Source organism: Macaca nemestrina, chromosome 5 (assembly GCF_043159975.1).
Source record: "Macaca nemestrina isolate mMacNem1 chromosome 5, mMacNem.hap1, whole genome shotgun sequence".
NCBI classification, from domain to species: Eukaryota; Metazoa; Chordata; class Mammalia; order Primates; family Cercopithecidae; genus Macaca; species Macaca nemestrina.
Window position 1 is genome coordinate 149,591,797 of NC_092129.1, and position 19,850 is coordinate 149,611,646.

General features: G+C 45.4%; 1 long non-coding RNA gene across 1 annotated transcript; it reads left to right on the plus strand.

The window, feature by feature from the left end:
- Positions 1-244: 244 nt before the first annotated feature.
- LOC105474446 (uncharacterized) lies at positions 245-18,241 on the plus strand. Its single transcript, XR_982774.3, has 3 exons — positions 245-1,052; positions 17,878-17,985; positions 18,132-18,241. It is a non-coding gene; the product is annotated as an uncharacterized lncRNA (long non-coding RNA).
- Positions 18,242-19,850: the final 1,609 nt, after the last annotated feature.

The following is a 19,850-nucleotide window of genomic DNA, read 5'->3' on the forward strand; positions in this document are numbered from 1 at the left end:
AGCTGACGTTGCTGGCCCGTTCTTTCTTGGAACACTGTCGTTTTTTGGCCTCCAGGACTTGGCATCTTCTGGCTTCCTCCTATCCCTCCTCTGGCTGCTCTTCCACCCCTCAGCTGGCCCACTCTGCCTTTGACTGAAATCACCTGGTCACATTGGAGGTCATCAAGAGAGGTTGGTCCTGGACCTTCCTCTTCTCATGCTACCCTTTCCTTCCAGGGGATCACACCTGTCCTATGGCTTCAGTTCCTATTAGCTGGTTACTCTCAAATTTATCTCTTGCCTCAAATCTCCAGATTTGACCACCTTCCTGCCTGGCATCCCTACTTGGATATCCCAAAGGTACTACTAGCTTTTTTTTTTTTTTGGAGACAGAGTTTCACTCTTGTTGGCCAGGCTGGAGTGCAGTGGCAAGACCTTGGCTCACTGCAACCTCTGCCTCCTGGGTTCAAGTGATTCTCCTGCCTCAGCCTCCGGAGTAGCTGGGATTACAGATGTGTGCCACCACACCCGGCTAATTTTTTGTATTTCTAGTAGAGACAGGGTTTCACCATGTTGGCCAGGTTGGTCTCAAACTCCTGACCTCAGGTGATCCACCCGCCTCAGCTTCCCGAAGTGCTGGGATTACAGGTGTGAGCCACGGTGCCCAGCTTAATTTAGCATATTTGAAACAGAAGTCATGATCTTCCCCCAGAAGCAGTATCATCCTCAGATCTGAACCACAGGGGCCCTGCCCTGGCCCACATACTTTAGGGGGATTCACCTATCACAAACAACCTATCACACACATTTATTACACATGACACCTGGGCACCTCTGTCACTGATCTGCTGTCAGTGCTGGCACGGCACAACCTGAAATCTTACACATCTCCTCTTGTAATTAACGCCGTTCAAGCCCTGGGGAACGGTGACTTCTGCAATCTCTTGCCCTGTATCCTGGAAACAAGAGATGACTATAGCCCAATTCTGTGAAAGTCTGAGGTTGTGCCTCTGCCTGGATTCTGAAGCACATACTGCTTTGGAGTATAGGGAGGATTTAAGCAATGGAAACACGTAAGTGAAAGAAAGCACACCTTAACCAGCTTGTTAAATATTGCCTCTCAAATAGTGTGATAAAGTATCATTTCCCAATAGTGTTGAGTACAGTTTTTCTTGTTGCTCTTTGTTTTAGAGGTATGGATGTATGTTGTGCTGCATTTACAACAGTTGCAAAGGATAGCTGAGGAACATGTTGCTGTATTAAACAATCCTTATTACTCTTAAATTTGTATGCATGCAGTGGGAGGGGTGGTGAGGGATAAAAAAAAAAAAACTACACATTTACAGTGTACACTCCTCCAGTGATGGGGACACCAAAATCTCAGAAATCACCACTAAATAACTTATTCATGTAACCGAACACCACCGTTCCCCAAAAGCCTATTGAAAATAAAAATTGAATACATGTAGGTCTAGATATAACTCGTGTGAAGTATGATATTGATTCTCTGTGTTGTAATAGATGGACATTGAATATGAGATTATGAATACAGTCATCCTCAGTATTCACCAGGGATTGATTCCAAAACCCTCACTGATGCTCAAATCCCTTGTATAAAATGGCATAGTATTTGCATAAAACCTATGCACATTCTTCCATATACTTTAAATCATCTCTAGGTTATCTATAGTACCTATTGCAATGTAAATGCTGTATAGTTATACTGTATTTTTTATTTGTATTATTTTTATTACATATACATTTCTTTCTTTCCTTCCCTACTTCCTTCCTTCCTTCCTTCTTTTTTTTTTTTTTTTTTTTTTGACAGAGTCTTGCTCTGTCACCCAGGGTGGAGTGCAATGGCATGATCTCAGCTCACTGCAAACTCTGCCTTCCGGGTTCAAGAGATTCTCCTGCCTCAGCCTCCTGAGTAGCTGGGATTACAGGCACCCACCACCACGCGTGGCTAATATTTTTGTATTTTTAGTAGAGATGGGGTTTTACCATTGTTGGCCAGACTGGTCTCAAACTCCTGACCTCAAGTGATCCACCTGCTGTGGCCTCCCAAAACGCTGAGATTACAGGCGTGAACCACCGCATCTGGCCATATATATTTAAAAAATATTTTTATTCTTCGGTTGGTTGAATCCACAAGTGTGGAACTGCAGATACAAAACACCAACTGTAGTGTAATTTTTATAAAACTATCTGTCTTAGTCCATTCAGGCTGCTATAACGAAACACCTTAGACTGAGCAATTTATAAACAATAAAAACTGCTTACAGTTCTGGAGACTGGAAGGTCCAAGATCAAGGTGCCAGCAGATTTGGTAACCAGTGAGGGCACACTTTGCTTCATAGATGGCACCTTCTTGCTGCATCTTCATGGGTGGAAGGGCCAAACAACTCCTTTGGGCCTCTTTTTTCTAAGACAGGGTCTCGCTGTGTCACCTAGGGTAGAGTGCAGTGGCTCGATCTTGGCTTACTGCAAGCTCCGCATCCGGGGTTCAAGTGATTCTCCTGCCTCAGCCTCCTGACTAGCTGGGATTACAGATGCCTGCCACTATGCCCGGCTAATTTTTGTGTTTTTAGTAGAGAGAGGGTTTCTCCATGTTGCCCAGGCTGATCTTGAACTCCTGACCTCAAATGATTAGCCTGCCTGAGCCTCTCAAAGTGCTAGGATTACAGGCATGAGCCACCGCGCCCAGCCTGGGATTCTTTCATAACGGCATTAATCCCACTCATGAGGACAGGCCCCTCATGACCTAATCACCTTCTAAAGGCCCCATCTCTTAATATCACCACATTGGGGATTAGGTTTCAATTTATGGATTTTAGGGGGGCACAAACATTTATGCCATAGCAATACATAATAAAAATTAATATATATATATATTTTTTTGAGACAGGGTCTCACTCTGTCACCAGGCTCGAGTGTGGTGGCTCAATCATGGCTCACTACAGCCTCGACCTCCCAGGCTCAGGCAATCCTATCTCAGCCTCCAGAGTAGGTGAGGCCACAGGTGTGCGCCACCTCCCCTGGCTAAGTTTTCTATTTTTTGTAGAGATGGCATTTCACCATGTTGCCCAGGGGGGTCTCAAAACAATGGGCTCAAGTGATCTGCCCACCTTGACCTCCATAACACTGGGATTTCAGGTGTGAACCACTGTGCCCAGCCCAAAATTTCAAAAAAAAAAAAAAAAAAGGCAAGCAAAAAGTCAGCTTTATCTAAATGTGTTTGATTTAAAATATTGATGTGTATTAATTATCATTTATGTTTTGTCCAGATGTTGTGTCTCATGGCTGGGATCCCAGCACTTTGGGAGGCCGAGGTGGGAGGATCGCTCGAGCTCAGAAATTTGAGACCAGACTGGACAACATAGTGAGATCAGCTCTCTACAAAAAGTAGAAAAAAAAAAAAATAGCTGGGTGCGATGGCTCATGCCTGTAATCCCAGCACTTTGGGAGGCCAAGGCAGGTAGATCACTTGAGGTCAGGAGTTTGAGACCAGCCTGGCCAACATGGTGAAACTCCATCTCTACTAAAAATACAAAAAATTAGCAGGAGAATGCTTGAACCCATATGTATATATGTATACATACGTGTGTGTGTGTGTGTTTATATATATATGTATATGATACAAAATCAGCCAGGTGTGGTAGCACACACCTGTAGTCCCAGTTGTTTGGGAGGCTCAGATGGGAGGATCGCTTGGACCTGGGAGGTCAAAGCTGCAGTGAGTCGGGATCATGGCACTATGGCACTGTACTCCAGCCGGGATGACAACGTGAGATCCTGCCAAACAAAAAAAAAAAAAGGAAAAATGAAAAGAGTGATTTCACAGAAAATTTGAGATTTCCAATTTCTCACGGCAGTGCCAGCTCTGAATTCCTATGTGGCAACACTGGACCAGGAGGTTCTGACCCTCCAGGAGGGGAGGGTGCCCTCCAGCCTGTTGTATCCTTCCCATGGCACTTGGCACATTACCTGTCTGGCCCTTACAGGAATTTGAGTTGCAAATTGATCTAGATCGTTGAAGGAAGAGTCTGGGTCTTCTCAGTTTTGGGGCACTTTCATTGCCAAGCAAGGTTCTTATGAGATTTTTAGAAGTTGAGATTAAAGAAGAGTTTATATGCAGCTGGAGGTGATGCCTAACAACAACCGTAATAACAGCATCAACAACGACAAAAACAATAGCCTAGAGCAGTTGCTCTAAGCCAGGCAGTGTTCTAACACACTTTACACAACTTATTTACTCTGACGACAATGCTATTAGATAGCACTTTGAATATACACATTTTGTAGATGAGGAAATTGAGGCATGTAGCTGTTAAGATTTATACCAGCCAGGCGCGGTTGCCCATGCCTGTTCCCAGCACCTTGGGAGGCCGAAGCGGGCAGATCACAAGGTCAGCAATTTGAGACCAGCCTGACCAACATGGTGAAACCCTGTCTCTACTAAAAATACAAAAATTAGCCTGGCATGGTGGCGGCTGCCTGTGATTCTAGCTATTCGGGAGGCTGAGACAGGAGAATTGCTTTAATCTGGGAGGCAGAGGTTGCAGTGAGCTGAGATCACACCACTGCCCTCCAGCCTGGGTGACAGAGTGAGACTCTGTCTCAAAAAAAAAAAAAAAAAAAAAAAAAAGATTTGTACCAATTTATACTGTCCAATAGGAGGAGTGAGACTCAACAGGGGGCAGAGGAGAGAATAGGTCAGGAAATAATCACATCTCTCCACCTACACAGCCACCATCATTGTACCCTTCTAAAAAGACTGACAATAAACTTTCATTTAGCACTGTCCCATTTATTAGCTCATTTCATGATCACAGCAACCCAGTTAAGCAAATCCTCACCTTTGCATCGCCTGCTTTGTATCACTTTTTCTTTAAAATTAAAAATTAAAAAAATGGGTTACAAATTCGGCTAACGCCCATCCCATTTCTCTCCTTCCTTATAGTAATTATCATTCTAAAGTTGTTGGGAATTATTCCCATGCGTACTGTATACTTTTTTTTTTTTTTTTTTTTTTTTTTTGAGACGGAGTCTCGCTCTGTCACCCAGGCTGGAGTGCAGTGACCGGATCTCAGCTCACTGCAAGCTCCGCCTCCCGGGTTTACGCCATTCTCCTGCCTCAGCCTCCCAAGTAGCTGGGACTACAGGCGCCTGCCACCTCGCCCGGCTAGTTTTTTTTTTGTATTTTTTAGTAGAGACGGGGTTTCACCGGGTTAGGCAGGATGGTCTCGATCTCCTGACCTTGTGATCCGCCCGTCTCGGCCTCCCAAAGTGCTGGGATTACAGCCTTGAGCCACCGCGCCCGGCCCGTACTGTATACTTTTAAAAGATATGTTTGCTTTCCTAAACATATACCACTGTTTTGTGTATTTTAAAACTCACAAATAATATCATACAACATCCATTTTTGCAAGTTTCTTACTCATTACATTGCTACATATGTCTATAATTTATTTAACTGCCACATAGTATCCCATTATAAGAACAAACCATACTTTATTTATCCATTTTACTTAACAACAGTTAGCTTATTTCCACTTTTTCTTGACAATTAGCTGATACTGCAATGACCATTTTTATCCTGGCCTTTTTGTGCATGTGTAGAAATGTTTTTCTGAGGAATAGATCTAGAAGCAAGGTTGCTGGGTTATAGGGAATATTCATTTTCAGCATTAACTGGTGCCAAAATTTTCTTCAAATTTGTTGTATCTGTTTACACTTCAACACAAAATATATGCATTCCTATTGTCCCACATTTTTGTCAACAGTGTTAATTTTAATTTTGGTGATTTTGTGTGTGTAAAATGGTATCTCATGCTGTGATTTGCATTTCTACATTACTGGTTAAATTGAGCATATTTTCTTATGCTTATTGACCATTTAGGTTTCTTTTTTGTGACTTGCCTATTCACAGCTTTACTCATATTCTCTTGTGTTGTCCTTTTCATATGGATCTGCAATTTGTTTATAAATCCTGATTCTAATCCTTTGTTGTTTATGTAGGTTGTGAATATTCTCCAAGTCTGTGGTTTGTCTTTTACTTTACATTATTTCTTATAAAAGCTTAAAAATCTTTTAATGTGGTCATATGTGTCAATATTTTCCTTTATTGCTTGTGCATTTATTCATAGTTGACAAATAAAAATTGTATCTATGGTGTAACAACATGATGTGTGTGTATATATGTGTGTGTGTGTGTGTGTGTAATGGCTAGAGTAATTACCGTACCTGTTATCTCACATACTATCATTTTAAACGTGATATTTGAAATGCACTCTCCTAGCAATTATTTTTATTTATTTATTTTTTTAAGACAGGATCTTGCTCTGTCGCCCAGGCTAGAGTGCAGTGGCAAGATTACAGCTCACTGCAGCCTGGACCTCCCAAGCTCAAGTGATTCTCTCTTCTCAGCTTCCCAAGTAGCTGGGACTACTGGCACGTGCCACTACATCCCGCTAATTTTTTCTAATTTTTGTAGAGACAGGGTCTCACTATGTTGCCTAGGTTAGTCTCAAATTCTTGGGGTCAAGCAATCAAGCAATCGGCATCCCGAAATGCTAGGATTACAGGCGTGAACCACTGCGCCCAGCAGTGGTTATATATATATTTTTTAAAGATGGGGTTTCACCATGTTGCCCATGCTGGTCTCGAACTGGTCTCAAGCGATCCACCAGCCTCAGCCTCCCAAAGTGCTGGGATTACAGACATGAACCACTGCAGCTGGCCAGCAACTTTCATGTATACAATACATTGTTATTAACTGTAGTCATCATGTTATACAACAGATCTCCTGAATTTATTCTACCTAACTGAAATTTTGTATCCTTTAACTAAAGTCCTCCAAACCCTGCCCACCCACCCCTCGCCCTCCAGCCCATATGCAACCACCATTCTATTCTCTACTTCTGCAATAAATTTTATTTTATTTACTATTATTTTTCATTTATTTTGAGACAGGGTCTCACTCTGTTGTCTGGGTTGGAGTGCAGTGGTGTGATCACAGCTTGCTGCAGCCTCAAACTCCTGGATTCAGGAGATCCTCCTGCCTCAGCCTCCTGAGTAGCTGGGACTACAGGCGCATGCCACCATGCCTGGCTGAGTTTGACTCTTTAGGTTCCACATATAAATGAAATCATGGTATTTGTCTTTCTGTGCCTGGTTTATTTCATTTAGCATAATGTCCTCTAGGTTTATCCATGTTGTCACAGATGACAGAATTTCCTTCTTTTTAATGACTGAATAGTATTCCATTGTGTATATGTACCATAATCTCTTTATTTATTCATTGATGGACACTTAGGTTGATCATGTCTTGGCTATTGTGAATAATGCTGCAGTGAACATGGGAATACAGATATCGCTTCAACATACTGAGTTCATTTCTTTCTATATACACCTGATAATGGAACTACTGGATCACATGGTGGTTTTATTTTTAATTTTCTGAGGAAGCTCCATTCTGTTTTCCAAAATAGGTGTACAAATTTACATTCCTACCAATAGTGTGTGAGGGTTCCTTTTTCTCCACATCCTCGCCACCACTTGTAATCTCTTGGTTTATTTTTATTTTTTATCAGAGCCATCTTAGCAGGTACGAGGTGATATCTCACTGTGGTTTAAATTTGCATTTCCTCGATAATTAGTAATACTGAGCATTTGTTTTTCATATACCTGTTGGCCATTTGTGTGTGTTCTTTTGAGGAATGTTTTTTCAGACCCTTTGCCCATTTTAAAATCAGATTTTTGGCTGGATGCAGTGGCTCATGTCTGTAATCCCTGCACTTTGGGAGGCCAAGGCAGGAGGATCACTCGAGCCTAGGAGTTCAAGATAAATCTGGGCAACATAGGGAGACCTTGTCTCTACAAAAAAATTCTAAAAATTAGCAGGGCATGGTGGAGTGTGCCTGTGGTCTCAGCTACTTGGGAGGCTGAGGTGGGAGGATTGTTTGAGCCTGGGGGTTGAAGGCTGCAGTGAGTTTTTATTGTGGCACTATATTCCAGCCTGGGCAACAGGGTGAGACCCCATCTTAAAGAAAAAAAAATCAGATTTTTGGTTTTCAACAACTCTTGCTATTAAGTTTTTTGTATATTTAAAATATTCACCCCTTATCAGATGTATGGTTTGCAACTATTTTGTCCCTTTCCATAGGTTGTCTGTTGATTGTTTCCTTTGCTGTTCAGAAGCTTTCATTTGATGCAATCTCATTTGTCCAAAAAAATCACTGCCCAGACCAAGATCAGAGGCCGAGATTGCACCACTGCACTCCACCCTGGCGACAGAGAGAGACTCCATCTCAAAAACAACGACAAAAAGGATCTGAAATTGTAAAAATACTAGAAGAAAATATAGGAGCAAAGCAATTCTCCTGCCTCAGCCTCCCGAGTGGCTGGGACTACAGGTGTGCACCACCACATCCAGCTAATTTTTGTATTTTTAGTAGATATGGGGTTTCACCATGTTGGCCAGGATGGTCTCAATCTCTTGACCTCATGATCCACCCGCCTTGGCCTCCCAAAGTGCTAGGATTAGAGGTGTGAGCCACCATGCCTGGCCATTTGAGATCTTATGTTTAAGTCTTTAACTCATTTTGAGTTGAAATTTTTTTTTTTTTTTTTGAGACAGTCTCTTTCTGTCCTTCAGGCTAGAGTGCAGTGGCGTGGTCTTGGCTCACTGCAACCTCTGCCACCCAGGTTCAAGTAATTCTCATGCCTTAGCCTCCCGAGTAGCTGGGACTATAGGTGTGCACCACCACCCCTGGCTAATTTTTGTGTTTTTGGTAGGTTTCACCATGTTGGCCAGGCTGGTCTTGAACTCCTGGCCTCAAGTAACCCACTGGCCTTAGCCTCCCAAAGTGCTAGGATTACAGATGTGAGCCATTGTGCCTGGCCTGAGTTGATTTTTGTGTATGAGATGAGATACGGTCCAATTTTATTCTTCTACATGTGGATATCCAGTTTTCCCAGGACTGTTTATTGAGGAGACTGTCCTTTCCCCACTGTGTGTTCTTGGCATATTTGTAAAGGATCAGTTGGCCATAAAATGTGTGGATTTATTTCTGGTCTCTATTCTGGTCTTACATGTGTGTTTTTGTTCCAGAACCATGCTGTTTTGATTAGTATAGCTTTGTGGCAGCTTCTGAAATTAGGTAGTGTGATGCCTCTAGCTTTGTTCCTTTTGCTCAAGATTACTTTGGCCATGTGGTCCTTGTCTTTTGTGGTTCCATATGAATCTTAGGATTTTTTTTCTATTTCTGTGAAAATGTCATTGGAATTTTGATAGGGGTTGGGGTAGTGTGGCCATTTTAACAATACTAATCTTTCCAATCCATTAACATGGAATATCTTTCCATTTATTTGTGTCTTTCTTTCTTCAATGCTTTATGGTTTTCAGTGTACAGATTTCTCACCTCTTTAATTAAATCTATTCCTAAGTATATTTTTTGATGCTATTATAAATGAGATTGTTTTCTTGATTTCTCTTTTGGTTGTTGCATTATTAGTGTACAGTAATGCTACTGACTTTTGAATATTGATTTTGTATGCTGCAACTTTACTGAATTTATTAGTTCTAATAATTTTTTGGTGATATCTTTAGGGATTTCTCTACATAAGATCATGTCATCTACAAAGTGACAATTTAACTTCTTTCTTTCCAATTTGGATGCCTAGGGAGCCGCAGTGGCTCAGGCTGGCTGTCCTGAGATTGTGCCACTGCACTCCAGCCAGGTGAGGCTATGTGTTCGAGGCCAACCTGGTCAACACTGAAAAATTTGGATGCCTTGTTATTTCTTTCTCTTGCCTATCTGTTCTGGCTAGAACTTCTAGTACTATATTGAATAGAAATGGTGAGAATGGTCATGCTTGTCTTGTTCCTGATCTTAGAGGAAAAGTTTTTAACTTTTCATGATTATGTATGATGTTACCTGTGGGTTTGTCATATATGGGCTTTACTGTGTTGAGATACATTTTGTCTATACCTAATTTGCTAAGAATTTGTATCATGAAAGGATGTTAAATTTTGTCAAATGCCTTTCCTCCATCTATTGATATAATCAAATAGTGTTCTTCATTTTGTTAACTGCTTGTACTTTTACAATTTTGTATAAAAAATCCTTCTTTATTCTGATATCACCAATATATGATCTTATATTTTCTTTGAACAGTTTTCAGTTTTCCTTTTCACTCTAGCTATCTGAAATTTACTTCTGGGTAGGATGTAATGTAGAATTTATTTTGTGTGTGTGTGTTTGGATAGCCAGTTAACTCAAAACCATTGAGCTTTCCCACTGATTTATGTCACTTTCATTATACACCAAGTCTCATATCTTTGAGGGTCTGAATTAGTCCATTCTTGCACTGTTATAGAGAAATACCTGAGATTAGATAATGTATAAAGTTTAATTGGAAGCATGGCTGGGGAGGCCTCAGGAAACTTATAATCATGGTAGAAGGTGAAAGGGAAGCAGGCATGTCTTACGTGGCTGGAGCAGGAGGAAGAGAGGAAAGAGGTGCCGCACACTTATTTATTTATTTATTTTTTAAGATAGAGTCTTGCTCCATTACCCAGGCTGGAGTGCAGTGGCACAGTCTCAGTTCACTGTAACCTCCACCTGCTAGGCTCAAGCGATCCTCCCACCTCAGCCTCCTGAGTAGCTGGGACCACAGGAATACATCACCATGCCCAGCTTTTTTTTTCTTTTTTGTATTTTTGTAGAGATGGTGTCTCATCATGTTGTCCAGGCTGTTCTTGACCTCCTGAGCTCAAGTGATCCTCCTGCCTCAGGCCCCCAAAGTGCTGGAATTACAGGCATGAGCCACTGCACCTGGCCTCCACATACTTTTAAACAACCAGGTCTCGTGATAACTTACTATCATGAGAACAGCACCCAGTGGGAAATCCATCTCCATGATCCAGTCACCTCCCACCAGACCCTACCTCCAACAAAGGGGATTACAATTCGACATCAGATTTTTGTTTGTGTGCGGGGGGACACAGATCCAAACCCTATTAGGGTCTGATTCAAAAAAGTTGTATTCTGTACTGTGGTCTATTTATGTGTGCATATACCAGGACTAGACTCTTTTAATCACTCTAGGTTTCAACAAGTAAACTTGTGACGTATGGTTAGGCAAGGGATCTCATATTCTTCTGCTTCAAGTTTTGTTTTTTCTTGGCCATTTACCCTTCCATAAGAATTTTAAGGCTGGGTGCAGTGGCTCATGCCTGTAATCCCAGCACTTTAGGAGGCTGAGGCGGGTGGATCACAAGGTCAGGAGTTCGAGACCAGCCTGACCAACATGGTGAAACCCCATCTCTACTAAAAATACAAAAAAATTAGCCGGGCGTGGTGGTGCACGCCTGTAATCCCAGCTACTCAGGAGGCTGAGCCAGGAGAATCACTTGAACCCAGGAGGCGGAGGTTGCAGTGAGCTGAGATCGTGCCATTGCACTCCAGCCTGGGTGACAGAGTGAGACTCTGTCTCAAAAAAAAAAAAAAAAAAAAAAAAGAGAGAATTTTAAGAACAGTCTGTCAAGTTCCATAAAATATCTGGTTGGGGTTTTGCTTAAAATTGTACTGAGTTTTTAGATTTGAGAAAAATTATCAGTTTTATATCAAACTTCCGTCTTTATGAGTAGGGGATCTCTTCCTATTCTTTTATAACTTCTTTATGTTCTCTAATAAAACTTTATAATTTTCTCCATAAATATCATATACAGACTTTCTTATTTATTCCTAAGTATCTTATGATTTTTGTTATTACAAATAGTATTTTCTTTTTTCTTTTCTTTTCTTTTTTTTTTTTTTTTTTTTGAGACAGAGTCTCGCTCTGTTGCCCAGGCTGGAGTGCAATAGCACGATCTCGGCTCACTGCAAGCTCCGCTTTCCGAGTTTATGCTGTTTTCCTGCCTCAGCCTCCCGAGTAGCTGGGACTACAGGCACCTGTTACCTCGCTCGGCTAATTTTTTGTATTTTTAGTAGAGATGGGGTTTCACATATTAGCCAGGATGGTCTGGATCTCCTGACCTCGTGATCCGCCTGCCTCGGCCTCCCAAAGAGCTGGGATTACAGGCATGAGCCACTGTGCCTGGCCTAAAATGAAATCTTTTATCTGTTTATTGCTTTGGTGTAGGGATATTGATGTTTGTGTATTCTCCTTGACCCCAGCAAGGAAATTGTTATTTCTGAGAGTTTGTAGGTTCTTGTGAATCTTCTTTGTATAGTAAGCGATCTACGTATAGTAGTTGTCTATGTATAGTGATGGCTTATTTCTTCTTTTTCTTTTTGTGTCAGTTCAGACTTCTCGGCAGAAAGGTAAATAGAAACTGTAAAAACTGGCATCCTTGTCTTTACTTTGGAAGTCACTTCCTATTCCTAGTTAGCTAAATTAAAAAGATTAGAAAAGAAATAGATTCTCACTATGCAGTGGTTATTCACAACCTCAGTCATAGAGCACGACAGCCTCAAACTCCCAGCCTCAGTGGACCCTACCACCTTAGCCTCCCAAGTAGCTGAGACTACAGGCACAAGCCACCACACGGCTAATTTTTAAATATTTTGTAGTTCACTGCAGCACTATTCACAATAGCAAAGACATGGAGTCAACCCAAATGCCCATCAATGAAAGACTGGATAAAGAAAATGTAGTACGCAGCCAGGCGTGGTGGCTCACACTTGTAATTCCAGCACTTTGGGAAGCTGAAGCGAGTGGATCAGGAGTTCGAGACCAGCCTGACAGACATAGTGAAACCCCGTCTCTACTAAAAATACAAAAAAATTAGCCAGGCGTGTTGGCAAATGCCTGTAATCCTAGCTACTCAGGAGGCTGAGGCAGGAGAATCTCTTGAACCCAGGAGGCGGAGGTTGCAGTAAGCTGAGATTGTGCCAGTGCACTCCTGCCTGGGTGACAGAGTGAGACTGTATCTCAAAAAAAGAAAATAATAATAATAATAATAAAATAAAATAAAAAAGGCCGGGCGTGGTGGCTCACACCTGTAATCCCAGAACTTTGGGAGGCCAAGATGGGCAGATCACAAGGTCAGGAGTACACGACCAGCCTGGCCAACATGGTGAAATCCTGTCTCTACTAAAAATACAAAAATTAACAGGGCATGGTGGCACTCGCCCATAGTCCCAGCTACTTGGGAGGCTGAGGCAGAAGAATCGCTTGAACCCAGGAGGCAGAGGTTGTAGTGAGCCGAGATTGTGCCATTGCACTCCAGCTTGAGTGACACAGCAAGACACCATCTTAAAAAAAAAAAAAAAAAAAGGAAAAAAAGTGTAGTATGCGTACACCATGGAATACTATGCAGCCGTAAAAGGGAATGAGATCATGTCCTCTACAGGGACGTGAATGGAACTGGAAGCCATTATCTTCAGCAAACTAACACAGGAACAGAAAACCAAACACCATATGTTCTCACTTATAAGTGGGAACTGAATGATGAAAACACCTGCACACATGTGAGGGGGAACAATAACCCACTGAAGTCTGTCAGAAGGGGAAGTGGCAGGAGGGAGAGCATCAGGAAGAATAGCTAACGGATACCGGGCTTAATATCTAGGTGATGGGTTGACAGGTACAGCAAACCATCATAGCACATGTTCACCTATGTAACAAACCTGCACATCCTGCACTTGTACTCCGGAACTTAAAATACAAGTTGAAAAAATATTTTGTAGAGACGAGGTCTCACTATGTTGCCCACTCTGCTCTTGAACTTCTGAGCTTAAAGAATCCTCTTGCCTTGGCCTTCCAAAGTTCTGGGATTTTAGCAGTGAACCACTGCACCCGGCCTCCAGTTTTGGATCCTGCATCTTGCCACATTATTCCATGCTGGCTTCTGAAGCCAATGAGGCAAAATCAGAAAGGGAAACTAAAAAGTTAAAGGGGGAGAGGGTCTCACAGGCAAGATGGAGGGAGCCTGGGATGAAGGCAGGGCTGTGGAGCTGAATGATGCCAGGAATTAAGGAGGAAGTAACAGTGTTAGGTAATAGCACATGGGACTCTTGGGCTGCAGCTACAGAAGGGAGGATCATGGCCTTAATTCATCACTTCTGAAATCCTGAAATATCTAGCTTCCTGCCCAGATCCTGGCAAGAATGCATCTATCCAACCACTATTTATAAAGTATCCAGTGCTAGGTCCAGGGAATGGCAAGAGTGAGCATCTGCAGTCATAGTCCCTGACCTCAGGGAGCTTACATTCAATGGGGCAGACAGACATCAATCTGTATATAATCATCAACAAATGTAGAACTCCAATAGGGCCAAGTGCCTCTGAGGAAAGGTACACCTTAGTGTGAGTGCTCATAATAGGGGAATTTGACCCTGAAAGGAAGGTCAGGAAGCCTTCCCTGAGGCTGTTAAGAAGCTGAGGCCTGAAGAATGAAGAGGAGCTAAGAGGAACAGAGGAAGGAGCCTTTCCAGCAGGGGGTCTAGCCTCCCTGGAGGCTCTGTGAAGGAGGAAGCACAAGGTGGACAGGGACTGGAGTACACGAGTAAGGGGGAGTGGTGGGAGTGGCTGGAGAGAGGGGCCACCCCTTGCAGGGCCTTAGAGGTCAGGTTAAGGACTTGGGTCTTTAACCTAAGATCAATGGAAAACCATTGAATAGGTAGGTTTAAGGAGGCTGACTGAAACAATCAGATTTGCATTTTTAAAGGATCCCTCTTAGGTGTGCATCATATTGTAGAGAAGGCCATTCCCAGCCTCTTCACCTACTGCAATGATTCAGAGAAGGCCACATGGTCCACATGGTGGCTGGCTCAGGGATGTGGAGGGTTGAAAACGAGTGGACAGACTTGAGATATATTAGAGCAGATAAAATGGATAGGACTAGGTGCTGGATTAAATATTGAGATGCTCATTCTAAACCGCCCCTATGTCAAATCCTTGGAAGGCAGGGGCCATGTCACATGACTATGATACCCAGGTCCCAGAACAACTCCTGACACATGGTAGACTCAAAACACATTTCCTGAAAGGGTGGAAATGATTAGCAGTCTCTCAGGTAATCCTTTGACCTCTAAGGGTATTTAATTTCTTCCAGCATGTGTCAATAATCAACCTCCTTGGTACATCATAGGGAGAGATATTGCCGAGTTCCAAAGAGTATACTCTGGGCAAGTTAATACAAGAATAAGGTCTCACTTATCCTATAACATGAAGAGTAACAGTAAACTTGTAAGAACAAGGCCTGGTGAAGCAAGGAGTAGGCACAGGAAGATGGCTCATCAAATAGGGGTGCTGGGTGTAGTGTGAGCACCTGAGGCAGGAAGAACCCAGCAGCCCTCCGGGAGAACCCAGCAGCCTCTAGGGGTAGGGTGGGAAGAGTTGGGGGACTAGGATTTGATGGTAGGGGGTTGTCATGGAGATCTCTGGAGATTAAGCTACCTATTTTTTTTTTCTATTTTTATTTTTATAAAAGAACCCTTAAGGGCATTTTTTTGTTTGTTTGTTTGTTTTGTTTGGAGATAGAGGTTCACTCTATCTTCCAGGCTGGAGTGCAGTGGTGTGATCTCGGCCACTGCAAACTCCGCCTCCCAGGTTCAAGTGATTCTCATGCCTTAACCTCCTGAGTATCTGGGATTACAGGCATAGGCCACCACGCCTTGCTAATTTTTGTGTTTTTTGTACAGCTAGCGTTTTGCTATGTTGGTCAGGCCAGCCTTGAACTCTTGGCTTCAAGTAATCCACCTACCTTGGCCTCCCAAAGTGTTGGAATTACAGCCATAAGCCATCATGTCCAACCTAAGCTATCTCTTTAAAATGATCCTTCAAGAAAGTCCCAAGGAGTCTAATCCATCCACGACAACAGCAGGTCTGAGACAGCCTGGTGAAATTTCTCCGACGAAGGACAGTAGATGGAAAAGTGCCCCAGGACCTCTTATTTATATAAAAAAACAAAATTTTTTAAGACACTTAAAAGTATGGATTCTTTTCTAAGAAACAGAGGAAACTTTTCCTGGCCTGCGAGCTCCCTCAGGTATTGGCATTTTGGTCTAGAGTGAAGTGGACCTGGGCATTCCAGCTTTGAGTGGGTTCAGGGGAGACACTCAAGCTACCCCTTATGGTTACTCTGAAAATCACTGTGGCTGGGGGTGGGTGGAGCTCTGCTCTGTTATGCTTCCCATAAGTGGAGGAAGTCTGTCTCTGAGGCTGCCCTGCCACGCTCATAGAGCGCTGCAGGCTGGGGGCAGTGATGCAGCCACAGGGGCTCTGATTCCCTGCCTCCCCACTGTGTTCATCTCTTTCCTCCCCATATATGAGGCCTGGTGTCACGGCAGGTGGGTGTTCCAAGTGAAACCACAGTCACAGAGGCAAGCAGTAGAGCCTGTCCCTGATGTGGCCCTGGTGATGCTGCACCAGACTGGGCTGTATCAGAAACCGTGCCTGTAGCCTTTGCTTCTGCAGACTTGCTGGTGCTGCACCGGCCCTGAGCAATGTCCAAAGCCCTTGCCTCACTGGTCACTGTGATGGGGACGCCCCCAGGTATGGTTCTGCTGCTGGTGTTACAGGTTGGAGTGGGGGCCAGCACGCTCGTCTACCACAAGAAGGCTCAGGTGGCACAGACGTAAGGCTGCTTGCCTGTGTGTAGAGTGGCAGGCTGCAGCGGGCTGGAGCTCTGGGGAGAGGCCCTTGCCACGCTGGCAGCAGTGATTGGGTTCAGGCAGGTGTGTGCTGCAGTGCTGGGCCAGGTGTGAGCTGTGGCAAGAGCTGTGGCCACACTTTCTGCAGGAATAGGGCCTATCACCTGTGTGAAAGTGTTCATACAGGTCCAGGTGGGCCCCTTGGCTGAAGCACTTCCTATATTAGGGGGAGGGGAAGGGTCCCTTGCCCAGGCTGTGTAGAGAGAGGTGAGAGCAGTGGGAAGAGACTCCACATTCCAGGCAGGAAATTTGAGTGGATTTGTGGGTGGAGATGGGGGTCCCTGGTAGGGGAGTTGGGGAAGGGTCGGTTGTGACAGCTGGCGGGTGGAGTGTCATAGGAGGTAGAGGGCTGGGTCTGTCCTCTCTTCTCCTCCTCCTCTTCCTTTGCTCCCAGCCTGCAGGGAGAGGGGAAAGAGGTGAGAGCAGCACGGGGGAGGAGGAAGCAGAGGAGACAGAGGTGGGAGAGGAGAGGCTAAGCCCCACACCCAACTGGCGGTTTCAGTGGTGCCTCCCTCCTCGCTGAGGTGGACTGTGAAGGTGGAGAAACCCAGAGCACAGCCTCCTGTGAGCAACTTACCAGGGCGTTGAGGGCTGCCAGGCAAGGACAGGGCCCTCAGAGTTAGGCCTTGCCTGGGCAGGGGTCTCCTGGGGGAACCTTCCCTCAGGCCCCTGAGGCTCTGGGCTCCAGAGCTCAGCTTCTGCGTTCAGATACGCGGTCTGCTCTGCTTTGGAGACTGGGAAGCCTGAGAGAGGTAAAATCGTGCTGGGTGGTAGGTAGGGTAAGGGAGAGGGAGCTTCCCCCCATCTCCCTCACCCACTGCAGAAAGGCTTCTCTGTTTCCTTCCCCAGCCCAGTCCCACCTCCTCTGTGAGGCTGCTCCTAACCTCCCCACTGGCCCACAGTGATCCTCCTGCTTGGGAGTCACAGAGCCCCCCCGCACGGGCCCTTTGCCATTCTTTATACTATAAGGCAAGGCGGTAACATTTTGTGGGGCATCTTCTGCAGTGTCCTCAGCCTTGTGAGAACATCAGAAGCACACGGAGGCTTGGGAAAATGCAACTGCTGGCCCCACCTCCAGTTTCTCAAACAGCTGATCTGGGGTGGGGCCCAAGAATTTGCATTTCTAACAAGTTCCCAGGCGATGCTGATGCTGCTAGTCTGGGATCCACACTGGGAGACCCCCTGATCTGTTAGGCATGTAACTTTACTTGTATTATCTCTAAATTCTCAGGGCAACCTGTTATTCTCCCCCATTTTGCAAGTGAAGAAACAGAGGGAAGACCCAGTGCCTTGTGCAAGGTCGCTCAGTTTCTAAGTGGCAGAGCTGATTTGAACCCAGGTTTGTCTGACTCTAATACTGTATCGACCCTTCTTCCTCTACCCTGTTCCTCTGCATTGTCAACTATTGCACATGTATCTTGTTCCTCAACAAAATAGTAACGTTTTCTTTTGCACACTTTGTATCTCTCACCTTGCCTGACCCAGTAACCCAGGCTTGATCGGGAGGGACTGAAGGACTTGGAAAGGAAATGCCCCGGTGGAGCCAGGATGGAAACGGGTTCCTGTGTGTCTCTCACATGGTGTTACCTAAATATACAGCCATGTCTGTGAGGTTCAGTCACGGGGGTAGGAGGGCGAAAGAACACTCGCACCAGGCCGTGGGGGTGAGGGGGGGGGGCACGAAACGAAATGTGATAGAGAGGGGGGCGTGTGGGGCCAAGGTGAAGACTGGGGACCCAGGAGGGGGCAGGCTGTTTCAGAGTGAAGGCGGGGCGGGCAGCAGAGACAGAGAAGAGGCTGCCGGGTGGTTAGGGCTGGGGAGGACAAGGAGGGTGAGGACAATCCCAGCAGCTCTTGGAGCCAGAAGTCAGGTTAACTCCAGACTTTCGGCTTCCACTTCGGTGTCTCACCCGACTCCTCCCCACCTGCTTCTCTACCCTGAAACTCCAGGAACAACGCCCATCTGCCTCCCACTACAACTTCCCCTTATACCATTCACCTCTTGGATGCTTGGGGTCCGGGAGGAGGGGAGTCAGGATCACGGGTTCCAGGAAAGTGGGTGTAGAAAGGGGCTCCTATGAGGGTAGAAGTGGGTGTTGTCTGCTTCTGCAGGCAAGGGACCAGCCAGCCCAACTGGTCCGCAGTATTTGCTGGGGCTGGAGGATGCCCACCTGCATCTGCGGGATTGAGGGTACTGGGGAGGAGGCCGAACAAACAAGAAATCCCAAGGGTGGAGAAGGGAGCCATCGGATCGGCGGGTGGGCTGCCCAGCTGCGGAACTGGGAGGGCCAAGCGGGCCTTAGAGGGAAACACGACCGGCTCCTCTGCCAGTGAGACAGAGAACTGAGCAAGGGGGAGGAATCTGGGGCCAGAGGGGCTGGGGGTACCGAGAGCAGAGGAAACAGGAAGTGAGGGGCAGAGAGGTTGCGGGTGGTGGAAGGAACAGCAGTCGGTTCTGGAGAGGCGGTTCATCTGCCCCGAATCCCTGCACTGCCTCGGACCGGGTGTGCAGTCGTGCGCCCCTGTCCCCTCAGCCTCAGGCTTGGTGCCCAGCCCCGCTCGAGGAACTCGAGGCCGGTAAGGCAGCCGCGGCTTTCCTTGATGCCCCCAGTCCTCTGCTCTCAGCCGCTGCCTGGAGGAGCACAGAACTACAGTTCCCGGGCGGCCCTCCCTCCGCTCAGCCCTGCCACCCGGCGGGCAAGGGCTGTGCACTCGCACTCCTAGTCCGCAGCCCAGCCTGCCCTTTTTTGGGAGGTGGCCCGGGGACCGGGATGTGGAACAGGGAGCTCCTCCGCAGCCCTCCCCACCTTCCTCCCTCTTTCCAGCTATAGAAACCAGCTGCTCACAGTGACTTCCAAACATCACGGTCCTTCCCACATCTACAAACATCCCTTTCTCTTTTGAGCCATTTTCCTGCTTTCCCTTTAGTCTTGAAACCCTGGATTTCAGCCTGGGCGACTCAAGTTTTAGGGGAAGTATGGGGTCCGACTTGGCACCTGTTTTTTATCCTGTCTTCCAGCTTCATAGATAGTTCCTATTTTCATACATATTTGCTAATTTGGAGTTTCCGACGACATATCATGAATAACCCGACATTTTCTCCCCATTTCCAACGCTGATTTTACATTATTTCTAGGCCTCCCTCCCCAATCTATTTCCCTTTTTCTTCTACACTCCTGATAAACAGACACACAGAACTGCAGG